Raw genomic sequence first — 24960 nt, forward strand, 5'->3', positions numbered from 1 at the left:
CACTTGGACTATGTTGGTTCCCTATCGGGCAGTTGGACTATGTGGGTACCCTAGCGGGCATTTGGACTATCTAGGTTACCTAGCAGGCACTTTGACTATCTAGGTTAACTAACGGGCACTTGGACTATGTAGGTTACCTAGCGGGCACTTGGACTATGTAGGTCCCTAGCGGGCACTTAGACTATGTAGGTTACCTAGCAGGCACTTGGACTGTCTAGGTTACCTAGCGGGCACTTGAACTATCTAGGTTAACGAACGGACACTTGGACTATGTAGGTTAGCTAACAGGAACTTGGACTATCTAGGTTAACGAACGGGCACTTGGACTATGGAGGTTACCTAGCGGGCACTTGGACTATGGAGGTTACTTAGCGGGCACTTGGACTATCTAGGTTAGCTAACGGGTACTTGGACTATCTAGGTTCCCTAGCGGGCACTTGGACTATCTAGGTTAGCTAACGGGCACTTGGACTATGTACGTTACTAGCGGGCATTTGGACTATGTAGGTTACCTAGCGGATACTTGGACTATGTAGGTTCCCCATCAGGGACTTGGACAATGTAGGTTAACTAGCGTGCACTTGGACTATATAGGTTAACTAGCGGGCCCTTGGACTATGTAGTTTAACTAGCGGGCCCTTTGACGATCTAGGTTAGCATACGGGCACTTGGACTATGTAGGTTACCTAGCAGGCACTTGGACTGTCTAGGTTACCTAGCGGGCACTTGAACTATCTAGGTTAATGAACCGGCAATTGGACTATGTAGGTTAGCTAACAGGAACTTGGACTATCTAGGTTAACGAACGGGCACTTGGACTATGGAGGTTACCTAGCGGGCACTTGGACTATGGAGGTTACCTAGTGGGCACTTGGAATATCTGGGTTCCCTAACGGGCACTTGGAATATGAAGATTCCCTATCGGGCACTTGGACTATGTAGGTTCCTCATTGGGCACTTGGACTATGTAGGTTCCCTATGGGGCACTTGGACTATGTAGGTTAACTAGCGGGCCCTTGGACTATCTAGGTTACCTATCGGGCACTTGGACTATCTAGGTTAACTAGAGGGCACTTGTGCAATGCAGGTTCCCTAGCGGGCACTTTGACTATGTAGGTTCCCTAGAGGGCACTTGGATGATATAGGTTCCCTATGGGCACTTGGACTATCTAGGTGCCCTAATGGGCACTTGGAATACGTAGGTTCCCTTTTGGACACTTGGACTATGTAGGTTCCTCAGCGGGCACTTGGACTATGTAGGTTAACTAGCGGGAACTTGGACTATCTAGGTTACCTAGCGGGCACTTGGACTATGCAGGTTCCCGAGCGGGCACTTGGACTATGTTCGTCCCTTCGCGGGCACTTGGACTATGTAGGTTCCCTATCGGGCAGTTGGACTATGTAGGTTAACTAGCGGGCCCTTAGACTATCTAGGTTACCTAGCGGGCACTTGGACTATGTATGTCCTCCAGCGGGCACTTGGACTATCTAGGTTAACTAGAGGGCCCTTGGACTATGTAGGTTAACTAGCGGGCACTTGGACGATCTAGGTTAAGTAGCGGGCACTTGGACTATCTAGGTTAACTAGCGGGCACTTGGACTATCTATGTCAACTAGCGGGCCATTGTACTATGTAGGTTCACTAGCGGGCACTTGGCCTATCTAGGTTACCTAACGGGAACTTGGACTATGTAGGTTTACTAGCGGACACTTGGACGATCTAGGTTAACTAGCGGGCACTTGGACAATGCAGGTTCCCTAGCGGGCACTATGAATATGTAGCTTCCCTAGAGGGCACTTGGACTATGTAGGTTCCCTATGGGCACTTGGACTATCTGGGTTTCCTAACGGGCACTTGGAATATGAAGATTCCCTATCGGGCACTTGGACTATGTAGGTTCCTCATTGGGCACTTGGACTATGTAAGTTCCCTATCGGGCACTTGGACTTTGTAGGTTAACTAGCGGGCCCTTGGACTATCTAGGTTACCTAGCGGGCACTTGGACTATCTAGGTTAACTAGAGGGCACTTGTACAATGCAGGTTCCCTAGCGGGCACTTTGACTATGTAGGTTCCCTAGAGGGCACTTGGACGATATAGGGTCCCTATGGGCACTTGGACTATCTAGGTGCCCTAATGGCACTTGGAATACGTAGGTTCCCTTTCGGACACTTGGACTATGTAGGTTCCTCAGCGGGCACTTGGACTATGTAGGTTAACTAGCGGGCACTTGGACTATCTAGGTTACCTAGCGGGCACTTGGATTTTGTAGGTTCCCTAGCGGGCACTTGGACTATGTTCGTCCCTTAGCGGGCACTTGGACTATGTAGGTTCCCTATCGGGCAGTTGGACTATGTAGGTTATCTAGCGGGCCCTTAGACTATCTAGGTTACATAGCGGGCACTTGGACTATGTATGTCCCCTAGCGGGCACTTGGACTATCTAGGTTAACTAGAGGGCCCTTTGACTATGTAGGTTAACTAAGGGGCACTTGGAATATCTAGGTTAACTAGCGGACCTTGGACTATGTAGGTTAACTAGCGGGCACTTGGACGATCTAGGTTAAATAGCGGGCACTTGGACTATCTAGGTTAACTAGCGGGCACTTGGACTATCTAGATTAACTAGCGGGCACTTGAACGATGCAGTTTCCCTAGCGGGCACTTGGACTATATAGGTAAATTAGTGGGCACTTGGACTATGGAGGTTACCTAGAAGGCAATTGGACTATGGAGGTTACCTAGGGGGCACTTGGACTATCTAGGTTAGCTAACGGGTACTTGGACTATCTAGGTTACCTAGCGGGCACTTGGACTATGTAGGTTACCTAGCGGGCACTTGGACTATCTAGGTTACCTAATGGGTACTTGGACTATGCAGGTAACCTAGCGGGCACTTGAACTGTCTAAGTTACCTGCCGGCTCTTGGACTATGTAGGTTACCTAGCGGGCAATTGTACTATCTAGGTTATCGAACGGGCACGTGGACTATGTAGGTAACCTCACGGGCACTTGGACTATCTTGGTTAGGTAACGGGCACTTTGACTATCTAGGTTACCTAGCAGGAACTTGGAATATGTAGGTTACCTAGAGGGCACTTGGACTATAGGTTTCCTAGTGGCCCTTGGACTATGTAGGTTACCTAGCGCGACTTGGACTATCTAAGTTAACGAACGTGCACTTGGACTATGTAGGTAACCTAGCAGGCACGTGGACAGTATAGGTTACCTAGCGGGCACTTGGACTATCTAGGTTAACGAATGGGCACTTGGACTATGTAGGTTACCTAGCGGGTACTTGGACTATCTAGGTTAGCAAACCGGAACTTGGAATATCTAGGTTACCTAGCGGGCACTTGGACTATGTAGGATCCCTATCGGACATTTGTACTACTTAGGTTAACTAGCGGGCACTTTGACTATCTAGGTTAACTAGCGGGCACTTGAACTATCTAGGTCAACTAGCGGGCCATTGTACTATGTAGGTTAACTAGCGGGCACTTGGCCTATCTAGGTTACCTAACGGGAACTTGGACTATGTAGGTTTACTAGCGGACACTTGGACGATCTAGGTTAACTAGCGGGCACTTGGACAATGCAGGTTCCCTAGCGGGCACTATGAATATGTAGCTTCCCTAGAGGGCACTTGGACTATGTAGGTTCCCTATGGGCACTTGGACTATCTGTGTTCCCTAACGGGCACTTGGAATATGAAGATTCCCTATCGGGCACTTGGACTATGTAGGTTCCTCATTGGGCACTTGGACTATGTAGGTTCCCTATCGGGCACTTGGACTTTGTAGGTTAACTAGCGGGCCCTTGGACTATCTAGGTTACCTAGCGGGCACTTGGACTATCTAGGTTAACTAGAGGGCACTTGTACAATGCAGGTTCCCTAGCGGGCACTTTGACTATGTAGGTTCCCTAGAGGGCACTTGGACGATATAGGTTCCCTATGGGCACTTGGACTATCTAGGTGCCCTAATGGGCACTTGAATACGTAGGTTCCCTTTCAGACACTTGGACTATGCAGGTTCCTCAGTGGGCACTTGGACTATGTAGGTTTACTAGCGGGCACTTGGACTATCTAGGTTACCTATCGGGCACTTGGACTATGCAGGTTCCCTAGCGGGCACTTGGACTATGTTCGTCCCTTAGCGGGCACTTGGACTATGTAGGTTCCCTATCGGGCAGTTGGACTATGTAGGTTAACTAGCGGGCCCGTAGACTATCTAGGTTACCTAGCGGGCACTTGGACTATGTACGTCCTCCAGCTGGCACTTGGACTATCTAGGTTAACTAGAGGGCCGTTGGACTATGTAGGTTAACTAGCAGGCCCTTGGACTATCTAGGTTACCTAGCGGGCACTTGGACTATCTAGGTTAACTAGAGGGCACTTGTACAATGCAGGTACCCTAGCGGGCACTTTGACTATGTAAGTTCCCTAGAGGGCACTTGGACTATATAGGTTCCCTATGGGCACTTGGACTATCTAGGTGCCCTAATGGGCACTTGGAATACGTAGGTTCCCTTTCGGACACTTGGACTATGTAGGTTCCTCAGCGGGCACTTGGACTATGTAGGTTAACTAGCGGGCACTTGGACTATCTAGGTTACCTAGCGGGCACTTGGACTATGTAGGTTCCCTAGCGGGCACTTGGACTATGTTCGTCTCTTAGCGAGCGCTTGGACTATGTAGGTTCCCTATCGGGCAGTTGGACTATGTAGGTTAACTAGCGGGCCCTTAGACTATCTAGGTTACCTAGCGGGCACTTGGACTATGTACTTCCCCTAGTGGGCACTTGGACTATCTAGGTTAACTAGAGGGCCCTTGGACTATGTAGGTTAACTAGCGGGCACTTGGAATATCTAGGTTAACTAGCGGACCTTGGACTATATAGGTTAACTAGCGGGCACTTGGACGATCTAGGTTAACTAGCGGCCACTTGGACTATCTAGCTTAACTAGCGGGCACTTGGACTATCTAGATTAACTAGTGGGCACTTGGATGATGCAGGTTCCCTAGCGGGCACTTGGACTATATAGGTTAATTAGCGGGCACTTGGACTATGGAGGTTAACTATCGGGAAATTGGACTGTCTAGGTTACCTAACGGGCACTTGGACTATGTAGGTTAATTAGCGGGCACTTGGACTATGTAGGTAACCTAACGGGCACTTGGACTATCTAGGTGAGGTAACGGGCACTTGGACTATCTTCGTTACCTAGCGGGAACTTGGAATATGTAGGTTACCTAGCGGGCACTTGGACTATAGTTTAACTAGCGGGCACTTGGACTATATAGGTTACCTAGCGGGCCTTTGGACTATGTAGGTTACCTAGCGCGACTTGGACTATCTAAGTTAACGAACGTGCACATGGACTATGTAGGTAACCTAGCGGGCACTTGGACAGTATAGGTTACCTAGCGGGCATTTGGACTATCTAGGTTAACGAATGGGCACTTGGACTATGTAGGTTACCTAGCGGGCACTTGGACTATCTAGATTAGTAAACCGGAACTTGGAATATCTAGGTTACCTAGCGGGCACTTGGACTATGTATGTTGCCTTGCGGGCACTTAGCCTATCTAGGTTACCTAACGGGAACTTGGACTATGTAGGTTTACTAGCGGACACTTGGACGATCTTGGTTAACTAGCGGGCACTTGGACAATGCAGGTTCCCTAGCGGGCACTATGAATATGTAGCTTCCCTAGAGGGCACTTGGACAATATAGGTTCCCTATGGGCACTTGGACTATCTGGGTTCCCTAACGGGCACTTGGAATATGAAGATTCCCTATCGGGCACTTGGACTATGTAGGTTCCTCATTGGGCACTTGGACTATGTAGGTTCCCTATCGGGCACTTGGACTATGTAGGTTAACTAGCGGGCCCTTCGACTATCTAGGTTACCTAGCGGGCACTTGGACTATCTAGGTTAACTAGCGGGCACTTGTACAATGCAGGTTCCCTAGCGGGCACTTTGACTATGTAGCTTCCCTAGAGGGCACTTGGACTATATAGGTTCCCTATGGGCACTTGGACTATCTAGGTGCCCTAACGGGCACTTGGAATACGTAGGTTCCCTTTCGGACACTTGGACTATGTAGGTTCCTCAGCGGGCACTTGGACTATGTAGGTTAACTAGCGGGCACTTGGACTATCTAGGTTACCTAGCGGGCACTTGGATTTTGTAGGTTCCCTAGCGGGCACTTGGACTATGTTCGTCCCTTAGCGGGTACTTGGACTATGTAGGTTCCCTATCGGGCAGTTGGACTATGTAGGTTATCTAGCGGGCCCTTAGACTATCTAGGTTACATAGCGGGCACTTGGACTATGTATGTCCCCTAGCGGGCACTTGGACTGTTTAAGTTAACCAGGGGGCACTTGGACTATGTAGGTTAACTAGCGGGCACTTGGACTATCTAGGTTACCTAACGGGCACCTGGACTATCTAGATTACCTAGCGGGCACTTGGATTCTAAAGGTTACCTAGCCGGCCCTTGGACTATGTAGGTTACCTAGCGGGCAATTGGACGATCTAGGTTAACGAACGGGCACGTGGACTATGTAGTTAACCTAACGGGCACTTGGACTATCTAGGTTAGGTAACGGGCACTTGGACTATCTAGGTTACCTAGCGGGAACTTGGAAATGTAGGTTACCTAGAGGGCACTTGGACTATAGGTTAATTAGCGGGCACTTGGACTATATAGGTTACCTAGCGGCCCTTGGACTATGTTGGTTACCTACCGCGACTTGGACTATCTAAGTTAACGAATGGGCACTTGAACTACGTAGGTTACCTAGCGGGCACTTGGACTATCTAGGTTAGCAAACCGGAACTTGGAATATCTAGGTTACCTAGCGGGCACTTGGACTATGTAGGATCCCTATTGGACATTTGTACTACTTAGGTTATCTAGCGGGCACTTTGACTATCTAGGTTGCTAGCGGGCACTTGGACTATCTATGTCAACTAGCGGGCCACTGTACTATGTAGGTTAACTAGCGGGCACTTGGCCTATCTAGGTTACCTAACGGGAACTTGGACTATGTAGGTTTACTAGCGGACACTTGGACAATGCAGCTTCCCTAGCGGGCACTATGAATATGTAGCTTCCCCAGAGGGAACTTGGACTATATAGGTTCCCTATGGGCACTTGGACAATCTGGGTTCCCTAACGGGCACTTGGAATATGAAGATTCCCTATCGGGCACTTGGACAATGTAGGTTCCTCATTGGGCACTTGGACTATGTAGGTTAACTAGCGGGCACTTGGACTATCTAGGTTACCTAGCGGGCACTTGGACTATCTAGGTTAACTAGAGGGAACTTGTACAATGCAGGTTCCCTAGCGGGCACTTTGACGATGTAGGTTCCCTAGAGGGCACTTGGACTATCTAGGTGCCCTAATGGGCAGTTGGAATACGTAGGTTCCCTTTTGGACACTTGGACTATGTAGGTTCCTCAGCGGGCACTTGGACTATGTAAGTTAAGTAGCGGGCACTTGGACTATCTAGCTTACCTAGCGGGCACTTGGACTATGTAGGTTCCCTAGCGGGCACTTGGACTATCTAGGTTACCTAGCAGGCACTTGGACTATGTAGGTTCCTTAGCGGGCCCTTGGACTATGTTCGTACCTTATCGGGCACTTGGACTATGTAGGTTCCCTATCAGGCAGTTGGACTATGTAGGTTAACTAGCGGGCCCTTAGACTATCTAGGTTACCTAGCGGGCACTTGGACTATGTACGTCCCCTATCGGGCACTTGGACTATCTAGGTTAAATAGAGGGCCCTTGGACTATGTAGGTTAACTAGCGGGCACTTGGAATATCTAGGTTAACTAGCGGACCTTGGACTATGTAGGTTAACTAGTGGGCACTTGAACGATCTAGGTTAACTAGCGGCCACTTGTACTATCTAGCTTAACTAGCGGGCACTTGGACTATCTAGATTAACAAGCCGGCACTTGGACAATGCAGGTTCCCTAGCGGGCACTTAGACTATATAGGTTTATTAGCGGGCACTTGGACTATGGAGGTTACCTATCGGGCACTTGACTGTCTAGGTTACCTAACGGGCACTTGGACTATGTAGGTTAATTAGCGGGCCCTTGGACTATGTAGGTTACCTAGCGGGCACTTGGACTATCCAGGTTAACTAACCGGCACGTGGACTATGTAGGTAACCTAACGGGCACTTGGACTATCTAGGTTAGGTAACGGGCACTTGGCCTATCTAGGTTACCTAACGGGAACTTGGACTATGTAGGTTTACTAGCGGACCCTTGGACGATCTAGGTTAACTAGCGGGCACTTGGACAATGCAGGTTCCCTAGCGGGCACTATGAATATGTAGGTTCCCTAGCGGGCACTTGGACTATGTTCGTCCCTTAGCGGGCACTTGGACTATGTAGGTTCCCTATCGGGCAGTTGGACTATGTAGGTTATCTAGCGGTCCCTTAGACTATCTAGGTTACCTAGCGGGCACTTGGGCTATGAAGGTTACCTAGCGGGCATTAGGACTATCTAGGTTACCTAAGGGGCACTTGGACTATCTAGGTTACCTAGCGGGCACTTGGACTATGTAGGTTACCTTGCGGGCACTTGGCCTATCTAGGTTACCTAACGGGAACTTGGACTATGTAGGTTTACTAGCGGACACTTGGACAATCTTGGTTAACTAGCGGGCACTTGGACAATGCAAGTTCCCTAGCGGGCACTATGAATATGTAGCTTCCCTAGAGGGCACTTGGACCATATAGGTTCCCTATGGGCACTTGGACTCTCTGGGTTCCCTAACGGGCACTTGGAATATGAAGATTCCCTATCGGGCACTTGGACTATGTAGGTTCCTCATTGGGCACTTGGACTATGTAGGTTCCCTATCAGGCACTTGGACTATGTAGGTTAACTAGCGGGCCCTTCGACTATCTAGGTTACCTAGCGGGCACTTGGACTATCTAGGTTAACTAGCGGGCACTTGTACAATGCAGGTTCCCTAGCGGGCACTTTGACTATGTAGCTTCCCTAGAGGGCACTTGGACTATATAGGTTCCCTATGGTTACTTGGACTATCTAGGTGCCCTAACGGGCACTTGGAATACGTAGGTTCCCTTTCGGACACTTGGACTATGTAGGTTAACAAGCGGGCACTTGGACTATGTAGGTTAACTAGCGGGCACTTGGACTATCTAGGTTGTCCAGCGGGCACTTGGACTATGTACGTCCCCTAGCGGGCACTTGGACTATGGAGGTTAACTAGAGGGCCCTTGGACTATGTAGGTTATCTAGAGGGCACTTGGACTCTCTAGGTTAACTAACGGACCTTGGACTATGTAGGTTAACTAGCGGGCACTTGGACGATCTAGGTTAACTAGCGGGCACTTGGACTATCTAGGTTAACTAGCGGGAACTTAGACTCTCTATGTTAACTGGCGGGCACTTGGACGATGCAGGTTCCCTAGAGGGCACTTGGACTATGTAGGTTCCCTAACGGGCAATTGGACTATGTAGATCCCTTAGTGGGCACTTGGACTATTTAGGTTCCCTAGCGGGCACTTGGACTATGTAGGTCCCTAGCAGGCATTTGGACTATCTAGGTTACCTAGCAGGCACTTTTACTATCTAGGTTAACTAACGGGCACTTGGACTATGTAGGTTACCTAGCGGGCACTTGGACTATGTAGTTCCCTAGCGGGCACTTAGACTATGTAGGTTACCTAGCAGGCACTTGGACTGTCTAGGTTACCTAGCGGGCACTTGAACTATCTAGGTTAACGAACGGACACTTGAACTATGTAGGTTAGCTAACAGGAACTTGGACTATCTAGGTTAACGAACGGGCACTTGGACTATGGAGGTTACCTAGCGGGCACTTGGACTATGGAGGTTCCCTAGCAGGGCTTTGATTATGTAAGTTCTCTAATGGGCACTTGGGCTATGTGGGTTCCCTAGCGGGCATTTGGACTATCTAGGTTACCTAACGGGCACTTGGACTATGTACGTTACTAGCGGGCATTTGGAGTATGTAGGTTACCTAGCGGATACTTGGACTATGTAGGTTCCCCATCAGGGACTTGGACAATGAGGGTTAACTAGCGGGCACTTGGACTATATAGGTTAACTAGCGGGCCCTTGGACTATGTAGTTTAACTAGCGGGCCCTTTGACGATCTAGGTTAGCAAACGGGCACTTGGACTATGTAGGTTACCTAGCAGGCACTTGGACTGTCTAGGTTACCTAGCGGGCACTTGAACTATCTAGGTTAACGAACGGGCACTTGGACTATGTAGGTTAGCTAACAGGAACTTGGACTATCTAGGTTAACGAACGGGAACTTGGACTATGGAGGTTACCTAGCGGGCACTTGGACTATGGAGGTTACCTAGCGGGCACTTGGACTATCTGGGTTCCCTAACGGGCACTTGGAATATGAAGATTCACTATCGGGCACTTGGACTATGTAGGTTCCTCATTGGGCACTTGGACTATGTAGGTTAACTAGCGGGCCCTTGGACTATCTAGGTTACCTAGCGGGCACTTGGACTATCTAGGTTAACTAGAGGGCACTTGTGCAATGCAGGTTCCCTAGCGGGCACTTTGACTATGTAGGTTCCCTAGAGGGCACTTGGAAGATATAGGTTCCCTATGGGCACTTCGACTATCTAGGTGCCCTAATGGGCACTTGGAATACGTAGGTTCCCTTTCGGACACTTGGACTATGTAGGTTCCTCAGCGGGCACTTGGACTATGTAGGTTAACTAGCGGGCACTTGGACTATCTAGGTTACCTAGCGGGCACTTGGACTATGCAGGTTCCCTAGCGGGCACTTGGACTATGTTCGTCCCTTAGCGGGCACTTGGACTATGTAGGTTCCCTATCAGGCAGTTGGACTATGTAGGTTAACTAGCGGGCCCTTAGACTATCTAGGTTACCTAGCGGGCACTTGGACTATGTACGTCTTCTAGCGGTCACTTGGACTATCTAGGTTAACTAGAGGGCCCTTGGACTATGTAGGTTAACTAGCGGGCACTTGGAATATCTAGGTTAACTAGCGGACCTTGGACTATGTAGGTTAACTAGCGGGCACTTGGACAATATAGGTAACCTAACGGGCACTTGGACTATCTAGGTTAGGTAACGGGCACTTGGACTATAGGTTACCTAGCGGGAACTTGGAATATGTAGGTTACCTAGAGGGCACTTGGACTATAGGTTAACTAGCGGGCACTTGGACTATATAGGTTACCTAGCGGCCCTTGGACTATGTTGGTTACCTACCGCGACTTGGACTATCTAAGTTAACGAACGTGCACTTGGACTATGTAAGTAACCTAGCGGGCACTTGGACAGTATAGGTTACCTAGCGGGCACTTGGACTATCTAGGTTAACGAATGGGCACTTGGACTATGTAGGTTACCTAGCGGGCACTTGGACTATCTAGGTTAGCAAACCGGAACTTGGAATATCTAGGTTACCTAGCGGGCACTTGGACTATGTAGGATCCCTATTGGACATTTGTACTACTTAGGTTAACTAGCGGGCACTTTGACTATCTAGGTTAACTAGCGGGCACTTGGACTATCTATGTCAACTAGCGGGCCATTGTACTATGTAGGTTAACTAGCGGGCACTTGGCTTATCTAGGTTACCTAACGGGAACTTGGACTATGTAGGTTTACTAGCGGACAATTGGACGATCTAGGTTAACTAGCGGGCACTTGGACAATGCAAGTTCCCTAGCGGGCACTATGAATATGTAGCTTCCCTAGAGGGCACTTGGACTATGTAGGTTCCCTATGGGCACTTGGACTATCTGGGTTCCCTAACGGGCACTTGGAATATGAAGATTCCCTATTGGGCACTTGGACTATGTAGGTTCCTCATTGGGCACTTGGACTATGTAGGTTCCCTATCGGGCACTTGGACTTTGTAGGTTAACTAGCGGGCCCTTGGACTATCTAGGTTCCCTAGCGGGCATTTGGACTATCTAGGTTACCTAACGGGCACTTGGACTATGTACGTTACTAGCGGGCATTTGGAGTATCTAGGTTACCTAGCGGATACTTGGACTATGTAGGTTCCCCATCAGGGACTTGGACAATGAGGGTTAACTAGCGGGCACTTGGACTATATAGGTTAACTAGCGGGCCCTTGGACTATGTAGTTTAACTAGCGGGCCCTTTGACGATCTAGGTTAGCAAACGGGCACTTGGACTATGTAGGTTACCTAGCAGGCACTTGGACTGTCTAGGTTACCTAGCGGGCACTTGAACTATCTAGGTTAACGAACGGGCACTAGGACTATGTAGGTTAGCTAACAGGAACTTGGACTATCTAGGTTAACGAACGGGCACTTGGACTATGGAGGTTACCTAGCGGGCACTTGGACTATGGAGGTTACCTAGCGGGCACTTGGACTATCTGGGTTCCCTAACGGGCACTTGGAATATGAAGATTCCCTATCGGGCACTTGGACTATGTAGGTTCCTCATTGGGCACTTGGACTATGTAGGTTAACTAGCGGGCCCTTGGAATATCTAGGTTACCTAGCGGGCACTTGGACTATCTAGGTTAACTAGAGGGCACTTGTGCAATGCAGGTTCCCTAGCGGGCACTTTGACTATGTAGGTTCCCTAGAGGGCACTTGGAAGATATAGGTTCCCTATGGGCACTTCGACTATCTAGGTGCCCTAATGGGCACTTGGAATACGTAGGTTCCCTTTCGGACACTTGGACTATGTAGGTTCCTCAGCGGGCACTTGGACTATGTAGGTTAACTAGCGGGCACTTGGACTATCTAGGTTACCTAGCGGGCACTTGGATATGCAGGTTCCCTAGCGGGCACTTGGACTATGTTCGTCCCTTAGCGGGCACTTGGACTATGTAGGTTCCCTATCGGGCAGTTGGACTATGTAGGTTAACTAGCGGGCCCTTAGACTATCTAGGTTACCTAGCGGGCACTTGGACTATGTACGTCTTCTAGCGGTCACTTGGACTATCTAGGTTAACTAGAGGGCCCTTGGACTATGTAGGTTAACTAGCGGGCACTTGGAATATCTAGGTTAACTAGCGGACCTTGGACTATGTAGGTTAACTAGCGGGCACTTGGACAATATAGGTAACCTAACGGGCACTTGGACTATCTAGGTTAGGTAACGGGCACTTGGACTATAGGTTACCTAGCGGGAACTTGGAATATGTAGGTTACCTAGAGGGCACTTGGACTATAGGTTAACTAGCGGGCACTTGGACTATATAGGTTACCTAGCGGCCCTTGGACTATGTTGGTTACCTACCGCGACTTGGACTATCTAAGTTAACGAACGTGCACTTGGACTATGTAAGTAACCTAGCGGGCACTTGGACAGTATAGGTTACCTAGCGGGCACTTGGACTATCTAGGTTAACGAATGGGCACTTGGACTATGTAGGTTACCTAGCGGGCACTTGGACTATCTAGGTTAGCAAACCGGAACTTGGAATATCTAGGTTACCTAGCGGGCACTTGGACTATGTAGGATCCCTATTGGACATTTGTACTACTTAGGTTAACTAGTGGGCACTTTGACTATCTAGGTTAACTAGCGGGCACTTGGACTATCTATGTCAATTAGCGGGCCATTGTACTATGTAGGTTAACTAGCGGGCACTTGGCCTATCTAGGTTACCTAACGGGAATTTGGACTATATAGGTTTACTAGCAGACACTTGGACGATCTAGGTTAACTAGCGGGCACTTGGACAATGCAGGTTCCTAGCGGGCACTATGAATATGTAGCTTCCCTAGAGGGCACTTGGACTATGTAGGTTCCCTATGGGCACTTGGACTATCTGGGTTCCCTAACGGGCACTTGGAATATGAAGATTCCCTATCGGGCACTTGGACTATGTAGGTTCCTCATTGGGCACTTGGACTATGTAGGTTCCCTAACGGGCACTTGGACTATGTAGGTCCCTTAGCGGGCACTTGGACTATGTTGGTTCCCTATCGGGCAGTTGGACTCTGTGGGTACCCTAACGGGCATTTGGACTATGTAGGTTCCCTAGCGGTCACTTGGACTATGTCGGTCCCTTAGCGGGCACTTGGACTATGTTGGTTCCCTATCGGGCAGTTGGACTATGTGGGTACCCTAGCGGGCATTTGGACTATCTAGGTTACCTAGCAGGCACTTTGACTATCTAGGTTAACTAACGGGCACTTGGACTATGTAGGTTACCTAGCGGGCACTTGGACTATGTAGGTCCCTAGCGGGCACTTAGACTATGTAGGTTACCTAGCAGGCACTTGGACTGTCTAGGTTACCTAGCGGGCACTTGAACTATCTAGGTTAACGAACGGACACTTGGACTATGTAGGTTAGCTAACAGGAACTTGGACTATCTAGGTTAACGAACGGGCACTTGGACTATGGAGGTTACCTAGCGGGCACTTGGACTATGGAGGTTACCTAGCGGGCACTTGGACTATCTAGGTTAGCTAACGGGTACTTGGACTATCTAGGTTCCCTAGCGGGCACTTGGACTATGTAGGTTCCCTAGCAGGGCTTTGATTATGTAAGTTCTCTAATGGACACTTGGGCTATGTGGTTCCCTAGCGGGTATTTGGACTATCTAGGTTACCTAACGGGCACTTGGACTATGTACGTTACTAGCGGGCATTTGGACTATGTAGGTTACCTAGCGGATACTTGGACTATGTAGGTTCCCCATCAGGGACTTGGACAATGTAGGTTAACTAGCGGGCACTTGGACTATATAGGTTAACTAGCGGGCCCTTGGACTATGTAGGTTAACTAGCGGGCCCTTTGACGATCTAGGTTAGCAAACGGGCACTTGGACTATGTAGGTTACCTAGCAGGCACTAGGACTGTCTAGGTTACCTAGCGGGCACTTGAACTATCTAGGTTAATGAACCGGCAATTGGACTATGTAGGTTAGCTAACAGGAACTTGGACTATCTAGGTTAACGAACGGGCACTTGGACTATGGAGGTTACCTAGCGGGCACTTGGACTATGGAGGTTACCTAGTGGGCACTTGGAATATCTGGGTTCCCTAACGGGCACTTGGAATATGAAGATTCCCTATCGGGCACTTGGACTATGTAGGTTCCTCATTGGGCACTTGGACTATGTAGGTTCCCTATGGGGCACTTGGACTATGTAGGTTAACTAGCGGGCCCTTGGACTATCTAGGTTAACTAGAGGGCACTTGTGCAATGCAGGTTCCCTAGCGGGCACTTTGACTATGTAGGTTCCCTAGAGGGCACTTGGATGATATAGGTTCCCTATGGGCACTTGGACTATCTAGGTGCCCTAATGGGCACTTGGAATACGTAGGTTCCCTTTTGGACACTTGGACTATGTAGGTTCCTCAGCGGGCACTTGGACTATGTAGGTTAACTAGCGGGCACTTGGACTACCTAGGTTACCTAGCGGGCACTTGGACTATGCAGGTTCCCGAGCGGGCACTTGGACTATGTTCGTCCCTTCGCGGGCACTTGGACTATGTAGGTTCCCTATCGGGCAGTTGGACTATGTAGGTTAACTAGCGGGCCCTTAGACTATCTAGGTTACCTAGCGGGCACTTGGACTATGTATGTCCTCCAGCGGGCACTTGGACTATCTAGGTTAACTAGAGGGCCCTTGGACTATGTAGGTTAACTAGCGGGCACTTGGAATATCTAGGTTAACTAGCGGACCTTGGACTATGTAGGTTAACTAGCGGGCACTTGGACGATCTAGGTTAAGTAGCGGGCACTTGGACTATCTAGGTTAACTAGCGGGCACTTGGACTATCTATGTCAACTAGCGGGCCATTGTACTATGTAGGTTAACTAGCGGGCACTTGGCCTATCTAGGTTACCTAACGGGAACTTGGACTATGTAGGTTTACTAGCGGACACTTGGACGATCTAGGTTAACTAGCGGGCACTTGGACAATGCAGGTTCCCTAGCGGGCACTATGAATATGTAGCTTCCCTAGAGGGCACTTGGACTATGTAGGTTCCCTATGGGCACTTGAACTATCTGGGTTCCCTAACGGGCACTTGGAATATGAATATTCCCTATCGGGCACTTGGACTATGTAGGTTCCTCATTGGGCACTTGGACTATGTAGGTTCCCTATCGGGCACTTGGACTTTGTAGGTTAACTAGCGGGCCCTTGGACTATCTAGGTTACCTAGCGGGCACTTGGACTATCTAGGTTAACTAGAGGGCACTTGTACAATGCAGGTTCCCTAGCGGGCACTTTGACTATGTAGGTTCCCTAGAGGGCACTTGGACGATATAGGTTCCCTATGGGCACTTGGACTATCTAGGTGCCCTAATGGGCACTTGGAATACGTAGGTTCCCTTTCGGACACTTGGACTATGTAGGTTCCTCAGCGGGCACTTGGACTATGTAGGTTAACTAGCGGGCACTTGGACTATCTAGGTTACCTAGCGGGCACTTGGATTTTGTAGGTTCCCTAGCGGGCACTTGGACTATGTTCGTCCCTTAGCGGGCACTTGGACTATGTAGGTTCCCTATCGGGCAGTTGGACTATGTAGGTTATCTAGCGGGCCCTTAGACTATCTAGGTTACATAGCGGGCACTTGGACTATGTATGTCCCCTAGCGGGCACTTGGACTATCTAGGTTAACTAGAGGGCCCTTTGACTATGTAGGTTAACTAAGGGGCACTTGGAATATCTAGGTTAACTAGCGGACTTTGGACTATGTAGGTTAACTAGCGGGCACTTGGACGATCTAGGTTAAGTAGCGGGCACTTGGACTATCTAGGTTAACTAGCGGGCACTTGGACTATCTAGATTAACTAGCGGGCACTTGAACGATGCAGTTTCCCTAGCGGGCACTTGGACTATATAGGTAAATTAGTGGGCACTTGGACTATGGGGTTACCTAGAAGGCAATTGGACTATGGAGGTTACCTAGCGGGCACTTGGACTATCTAGGTTAGCTAACGGGTACTTGGATTATCTAGGTTACCTAGCGGGCACTTGGACTATGTAGGTTACCTAGCGGGCACTTGGACTATCTAGGTTACCTAACGGGTACTTGGACTATGCAGGTAACCTAGCGGGCACTTGAACTGTCTAAGTTACCTGCCGGCTCTTGGACTATGTAGGTTACCTAGCAGGCAATTGTACTATCTAGGTTAACGAACGGGCACGTGGACTATGTAGGTAACCTCACGGGCACTTGGACTATCTAGGTTAGGTAACGGGCACTTTGACTATCTAGGTTACCTAGCGGGAACTTGGAATATGTAGGTTACCTAGAGGGCACTTGGACTATAGGTTTCCTAGTGGCCCTTGGACTATGTAGGTTACCTAGCGCGACTTGGACTATCTAAGTTAACGAACGTGCACTTGGACTATGTAGGTAACCTAGCAGGCACGTGGACAGTATAGGTTACCTAGCGGGCACTTGGACTATCTAGGTTAACGAATGGGCACTTGGACTATGTAGGTTACCTAGCGGGTACTTGGACTATCTAGGTTAGCAAACCGGAACTTGGAATATCTAGGTTACCTAGCGGGCACTTGGACTATGTAGGATCCCTATCGGACATTTGTACTACTTAGGTTAACTAGCGGGCACTTTGACTATCTAGGTTAACTAGCGGGCACTTGAACTATCTAGGTCAACTAGCGGGCCATTGTACTATGTAGGTTAACTAGCGGGCACTTGGCCTATCTAGGTTACCTAATGGGAACTTGGACTATGTAGGTTTACTAGCGGACACTTGGACGATCTAGGTTAACTAGCGGGCACTTGGACAATGCAGGTTCCCTAGCGGGCACTATGAATATGTAGCTTCCCTAGAGGGCACTTGGACTATGTAGGTTCCCTATGGGCACTTGGACTATCTGGGTTCCCTAACGGGCACTTGGAATATGAAGATTCCCTATCGGTCACTTGGACTATGTAGGTTCCTCATTGGGCACTTGGACTATGTAGATTCCCTATCGGGCACTTGGACTTTGTAGGTTAACTAGCGGGCCCTTGGACTATCTAGGTTACCTAGCGGGCACTTGGACTATCTAGGTTAACTAGAGGGCACTTGTGCAATGCAGGTTCCCTAGCGGGCACTTTGACTATGTAGGTTCCCTAGAGGGCACTTGCACGATATAGGTTCCCTATGGGCACTTGGACTATCTAGGTGCCCTAATGGGCACTTGGAATACGTAGGTTCCCTTTCGGACACTTGGACTATGCAGGTTCCTCAGTGGGCACTTGGACTATGTAGGTTTACTAGCGGGCACTTGGACTATCTAGGTTACCTATCGGGCACTTGGACTATGCAGGTTCCCTAGCGGGCACTTGGACTATGTTCGTCCCTTAGCGGGCACTTGGACTATGTAGGTTCCCTATCGGGCAGTTGGACTATGTAGGTTAACTAGCGGGCCCGTAGACTATCTAGGTTACCTAGCGGGCACTTGGACTATGTACGTCCTCCAGCGGGCACTTGGACTATCTAGGTTAACTAGAGGGCCGTTGGACTATGTAGGTTAACTAGCAGGCCCTTGGACTATCTAGGTTACCTAGCGGGCACTTGGACTATCTAGGTTAACTAGAGGGCACTTGTACAATGCAGGTTCCCTAGCGGGCACTTTGACTATGTAGGTTCCCTAGAGGGCACTTGCACGATATAGGTTCCCTATGGGCACTTGGACTATCTAGGTGCCCTAATGGGCACTTGGAATACGTAGGTTCCCTTTCGGACACTTGGACTATGCAGGTTCCTCAGTGGGCACTTGGACTATGTAGGTTTACTAGCGGGCACTTGGACTATCTAGGTTACCTATCGGGCACTTGGACTATGCAGGTTCCCTAGCGGGCACTTGGACTATGTTCGTCCCTTAGCGGGCACTTGGACTATGTAGGTTCCCTATCGGGCAGTTGGACTATGTAGGTTAACTAGCGGGCCCGTAGACTATCTAGGTTACCTAGCGGGCACTTGGACTATGTACGTCCTCCAGCGGGCACTTGGACTATCTAGGTTAACTAGAGGGCCGTTGGACTATGTAGGTTAACTAGCAGGCCCTTGGACTATCTAGGTTACCTAGCGGGCATTTGGACTATCTAGGTTAACTAGAGGGCACTTGTACAATGCAGGTACCCTAGCGGGCACTTTGACTATGTAAGTTCCCTAGAGGGCACTTGGACTATATAGGTTCCCTATGGGCACTTGGACTATCTAGGTGCCCTAATGGGCACTTGGAATACGTAGGTTCCCTTTCGGACACTTGGACTATGTAGGTTCCTCAGCGGGCACTTGGACAATGTAGGTTAACTAGCGGGCACTTGGACTATCTAGGTTACCTAGCGGGCACTTGGACTATGTAGGTTCCCTAGCGGGCACTTGGACTATGTTCGTCTCTTAGCGAGCGCTTGGACTATGTAGGTTCCCTATCGGGCAGTTGGACTATGTAGGTTAACTAGCGGGCCCTTAGACTATCTAGGTTACCTAGCGGGCACTTGGACTATGTACTTCCCCTAGTGGGCACTTGGACTATCTAGGTTAACTAGAGGGCCCTTGGACTATGTAGGTTAACTAGCGGGCACTTGGAATATCTAGGTTAACTAGCGGACCTTGGACTATGTAGGTTAACTAGCGGGCACTTGGACGATCTAGGTTAACTAGGGGCCACTTGGACTATCTAGCTTAACTAGTGGGCACTTGGACTATCTAGATTAACTAGTGGGCACTTGGATGATGCAGGTTCCCTAGCGGGCACTTGGACTATATAGGTTAATTAGCGGACACTTGGACTATGGAGGTTAACTATCGGGAAATTGGACTGTCTAGGTTACCTAACGGGCACTTGGACTATGTAGGTTAATTAGCGGGCACTTGGACTATGTAGGTAACCTAACGGGCACTTGGACTATCTAGGTGAGGTAACGGGCACTTGGACTATCTTGGTTACCTAGCGGGAACTTGGAATATGTAGGTTACCTAGCGGGCACTTGGACTATCTAGATTAGTAAACCGGAACTTGGAATATCTAGGTTACCTAGCGGGCACTTGGACTATGTAGGTTACCTTGCGGGCACTTGGCCTATCTAGGTTACCTAACGGGAACTTGGACTATGTAGGTTTACTAGCGGACACTTGGACGATCTTGGTTAACTAGCGGGCACTTGGACAATTCAGGTTCCCTAGCGGGCACTATGAATATGTAGCTTCCCTAGAGGGCACTTGGACAATATAGGTTCCCTATGGGCACTTGGACTATCTGGGTTCCCTAACGGGCACTTGGAATATGAAGATTCCCTCTCGGGCACTTGGACTATGTAGGTTCCTCATTGGGCACTTGGACTATGTAGGTTCCCTATCGGGCACTTGGACTATGGAGGTTAACTAGCGGGCCCTTCGACTATCTAGGTTACCTAGCGGGCACTTGGACTATCTAGGTTAACTAGCGGGCACTTGTACAATGCAGGTTCCCTAGCGGGCACTTTGACTATGTAGCTTCCCTAGAGGGCACTTGGACTATATAGGTTCCCTATTGTTACTTGGACTATCTAGGTGCCCTAACGGGCACTTGGAATACGTAGGTTCCCTTTCAGACACTTGGACTATGTAGGTTAACAAGCGGACACTTGGACTATGTAGGTTAACTAGCGGGCACTTGGACTATCTAGGTTGTCCAGCGGGCACTTGGACTATGTACGTCCCCTAGCGGGCACTTGGACTATCGAGGTTAACTAGAGGGCCCTTGGACTATGTAGGTTATCTAGAGGGCACTTGGACTCTCTAGGTTAACTAACGGACCTTTGACTATGTAGGTTAACTAGCGGGCACTTGGACGATCTAGGTTAACTAGCGGGCACTTGGACTATCTAGGTTAATTAGCGGGAACTTAGACTCTCTATGTTAACTGGCGGGCACTTGGACGATGAAGGTTCCCTAGAGGGCACTTGGACTATGTAGGTTCCCTAACGGGCACTTGGACTATGTAGGTCCCTTAGCGGGCACTTGGACTATGTTGGTTCCCTTTCGGGCAGTTGGACTCTGTGGGTACCCTAACGGGCATTTGGACTATGTAGGTTCCCTAGCGGTCACTTGGACTATGTCGGTCCCTTAGCGGGCACTTGGACTATGTTGGTTCCCTATCGGGCAGTTGGACTATGTGTGTACCCTAGCAGGCATTTGGACTATCTAGGTTACCTAGCAGGCACTTTTACTATCTAGGTTAACTAACGGGCACTTGGACTATGTAGGTTACCTAGCGGGCACTTGGACTATGTAGGTCCCTAGCGGGCACTTAGACTATGTAGGTTACCTAGCAGGCACTTGGACTGTCTAGGTTACCTAGCGGGCACTTGAACTATCTAGGTTAACGAACGGACACTTGGACTATGTAGGTTAGCTAACAGGAACTTGGACTATCTAGGTTAACGAACGGGCACTTGGACTGTGGAGGTTACCTAGCGGGCACTTGGACTATATAGGTTCCCTAGCAGGGCTTTGATTATGTAAGTTCTCTAATGGGCACTTGGGCTATGTGGGTTCCCTAGCGGGCATTTGGACTATCTAGGTTACCTAACGGGCACTTGGACTATGTACGTTACTAGCGGGCATTTGGAGTATGTAGGTTACCTAGCGGATACTTGGACTATGTAGGTTCCCCATCAGGGACTTGGACAATGAGGGTTAACTAGCGGGCATTTGGACTATATAGGTTAACTAGCGGGCCCTTGGACTATGTAGGTTAACTAGCGGGCCCTTTGACGATCTAGGTTAGCAAACGGGCACTTGGACTATGTAGGTTACCTAGCAGGCACTTGGACTGTCTAGGTTACCTAGCGGGCACTTGAACTATCTAGGTTAACGAACGGGCACTTGGACTATGTAGGTTAGCTAACAGGAACTTGGACTCTCTAGGTTAACGAACGGGCACTTGGACTATGGAGGTTACCTAGCGGGCACTTGGACTATGGAGGTTACCTAGCGGGCACTTGGACTATCTGGGTTCCCTAACGGGCACTTGGAATATGAAGATTCCCTATCGGGCACTTGGACTATGTAGGTTCCTCATTGGGCACTTGGACTATGTAGGTTAACTAGCGGGCCCTTGGACTATCTAGGTTACCTAGCGGGCACTTGGACTATCTAGGTTAACTAGAGGGCACTTGGGCAATGCAGGTTCCATAGCGGGCACTTTGACTATGTAGGTTCCCTAGAGGGCACTTGGAAGATATAGGTTCCCTATGGGCACTTGGACTATCTAGGTGCCCTAATGGGCACTTGGAATACGTAGGTTCCCTTTCGGACACTTGGACTATGTAGGTTCCCCAGCGGGCACTTGGACTATGTAGGTTAACTAGCGGGCACTTGGACTATCTAGGTTACCTAGCGGGCACTTGGACTATGCAGGTTCCCTAGCGGGCACTTGGACTATGTTCGTCCCTTAGCGGGCACTTGGACTATGTAGGTTCCCTATCGGGCAGTTGGACTATGTAGGTTAACTAGCGGGCCCGTAGACTATCTAGGTTACCTAGCGGGCACTTGGACTATGTACGTCCTCCAGCGGGCACTTGGACTATCTAGGTTAACTAGAGGGCCGTTGGACTATGTAGGTTAACTAGCGGGCACTTGGAATATCTAGGTTAACTAGCGGGCCTTGGACTATGTAGGTTAACTAGCGGGCACTTGGACAATATAGGTAACCTAACGGGCACTTGGACTATCTAGGTTAGGTAACGGGCACTTGGACTATCGGTTACCTAGCGGGAACTTGGAATATGTAGGTTACCTAGAGGGCACTTGGACTATAGGTTAACTAGCGGGCACTTGGACTATATAGGTTACCTAGCGGCCCTTGGACTATGTTGGTTACCTACCGCGACTTGGACTATCTAAGTTAACGAACGTGCACTTGGACTATGTAAGTAACCTAGCGGGCACTTGGACAGTATAGGTTACCTAGCGGGCACTTGGACTATCTAGGTTAACGAATGGGCACTTGGACTATGTAGGTTACCTAGCGGGCACTTGGACTATCTAGGTTAGCAAACCGGAACTTGGAATATCTAGGTTACCTAGCGGGCACTTGGACTATGTAGGATCCCTATTGGACATTTGTACTACTTAGGTTAACTAGTGGGCACTTTGACTATCTAGGTTAACTAGCGGGCACTTGGACTATCTATGTCAACTAGCGGGCCATTGTACTATGTAGGTTAACTAGCGGGCACTTGGCCTATCTAGGTTACCTAACGGGAATTTGGACTATATAGGTTTACTAGCAGACACTTGGACGATCTAGGTTAACTAGCGGGCACTTGGACAATGCAGGTTCCTAGCGGGCACTATGAATATGTAGCTTCCCTAGAGGGCACTTGGACTATGTAGGTTCCCTATGGGCACTTGGACTATCTGGGTTCCCTAACGGGCACTTGGAATATGAAGATTCCCTATCGGGCACTTGGACTATGTAGGTTCCTCATTGGGCACTTGGACTATGTAGGTTCCCTATCGGGCACTTGGACTTTGTAGGTTAACAAGCGGGCCCTTGGACTATCTAGGTTACCTAGCGGGCACTTGGACTATCTAGGTTAACTAGAGGGCACTTGTACAATGCAGGTTCCCTAGCGGGCACTTTGACTATGTAGGTTCCCTAGAGGGCACTTGGACTATATAGGTTCCCTATGGGCACTTGGACTATCTAGGTGCCCAATGGGCACTTGGAATATGTAGGTTCCCTTTCGGACACTTGGACTATGCATGTTGCTCAGTGGGCACTTGGACTATGTAGGTTTACTAGCGGGCACTTGGACTATCTAGGTTACCTATCGGGCACTTGGACTATGCAGGTTCCCTAGCGGGCACTTGGACTATGTTCGTCCCTTAGCGGGCACTTGGACTATGTAGATTCCCTATCAGGCAGTTGGACTATGTAGGTTAACTAGCGGGCCCGTAGACTATCTAGGTTACCTAGCGGGCACTTGGACTATGTACGTCCTCCAGCGGGCACTTGGACTATCTAGGTTAACTAGAGGGCCGTTGGACTATGTAGGTTAAATAGCAGGCCCTTGGGCTATCTAGGTTACCTAGCGGGCACTTGGACTATCTAAGTTAACTAGAGGGCACTTGTACAATGCAGGTTCCCTAGCGGGCACTTTGACTATGTAATTTCTCTAGAGGGCACTTGGACTATATAGGTTCTCTATGGGCACTTGGACTATCTAGGTGCCCTAATGGGCACTTGGAATACGTAGGTTCCCTTTCGGACACTTGGACTATGTAGGTTCCTCAGCGGGCACTTGGACTATCTAGGTTACCTAGCGGGCACTTGGACTATGTAGGTTCCCTAGCGGGCACTTGGACTGTGTTCGTCCCTTAGCGAGCGCTTGGACTATGTAGGTTCCCTATCGGGCAGTTGGACTATGTAGGTTAACTAGCGGGCCCTTAGACTATCTAAGTTACCTAGCGGACACTTGGACTATGTACTTCCCCTAGTGGGCACTTGGACTATCTAGGTTAACTAGAGGGCCCTTGGACTATGTAGGTTAACTAGCGGGCACTTGGAATATCTAGGTTAACTAGCGGACCTTGGACTATGTAGGTTAACTAGCGGGCACTTGGGCGATCTAGGTTAACTAGCGGGCACTTGGACGATCTAGGTTAACTAGCGGCCACTTGGATTATCTAGCTTAACTAGCGGGCACTTGGACTATCTAGATTAACTAGCGGGCACTTGGATGATGCAGGTTCCCTAGCGGGCACTTGGACTATATAGGTTAATTAGCGGGCACTTGGACTATGGAGGTTAACTATCGGGCACTTGGACTGTCTAGGTTACCTAACGGGCACTTGGACTATGTAGGTTAATTAGCGGGCACTTGGACTATGTAGGTTACCTAGCGGGCACTTGGACTATCTAGGTTAAAGAACCGGCACGTGGACTATGTAGGTAACCTAACGGGCAC

This window comes from Tenrec ecaudatus, chromosome 4 (assembly GCF_050624435.1).
Source record: "Tenrec ecaudatus isolate mTenEca1 chromosome 4, mTenEca1.hap1, whole genome shotgun sequence".
NCBI lineage: Eukaryota > Metazoa > Chordata > Mammalia > Afrosoricida > Tenrecidae > Tenrec > Tenrec ecaudatus.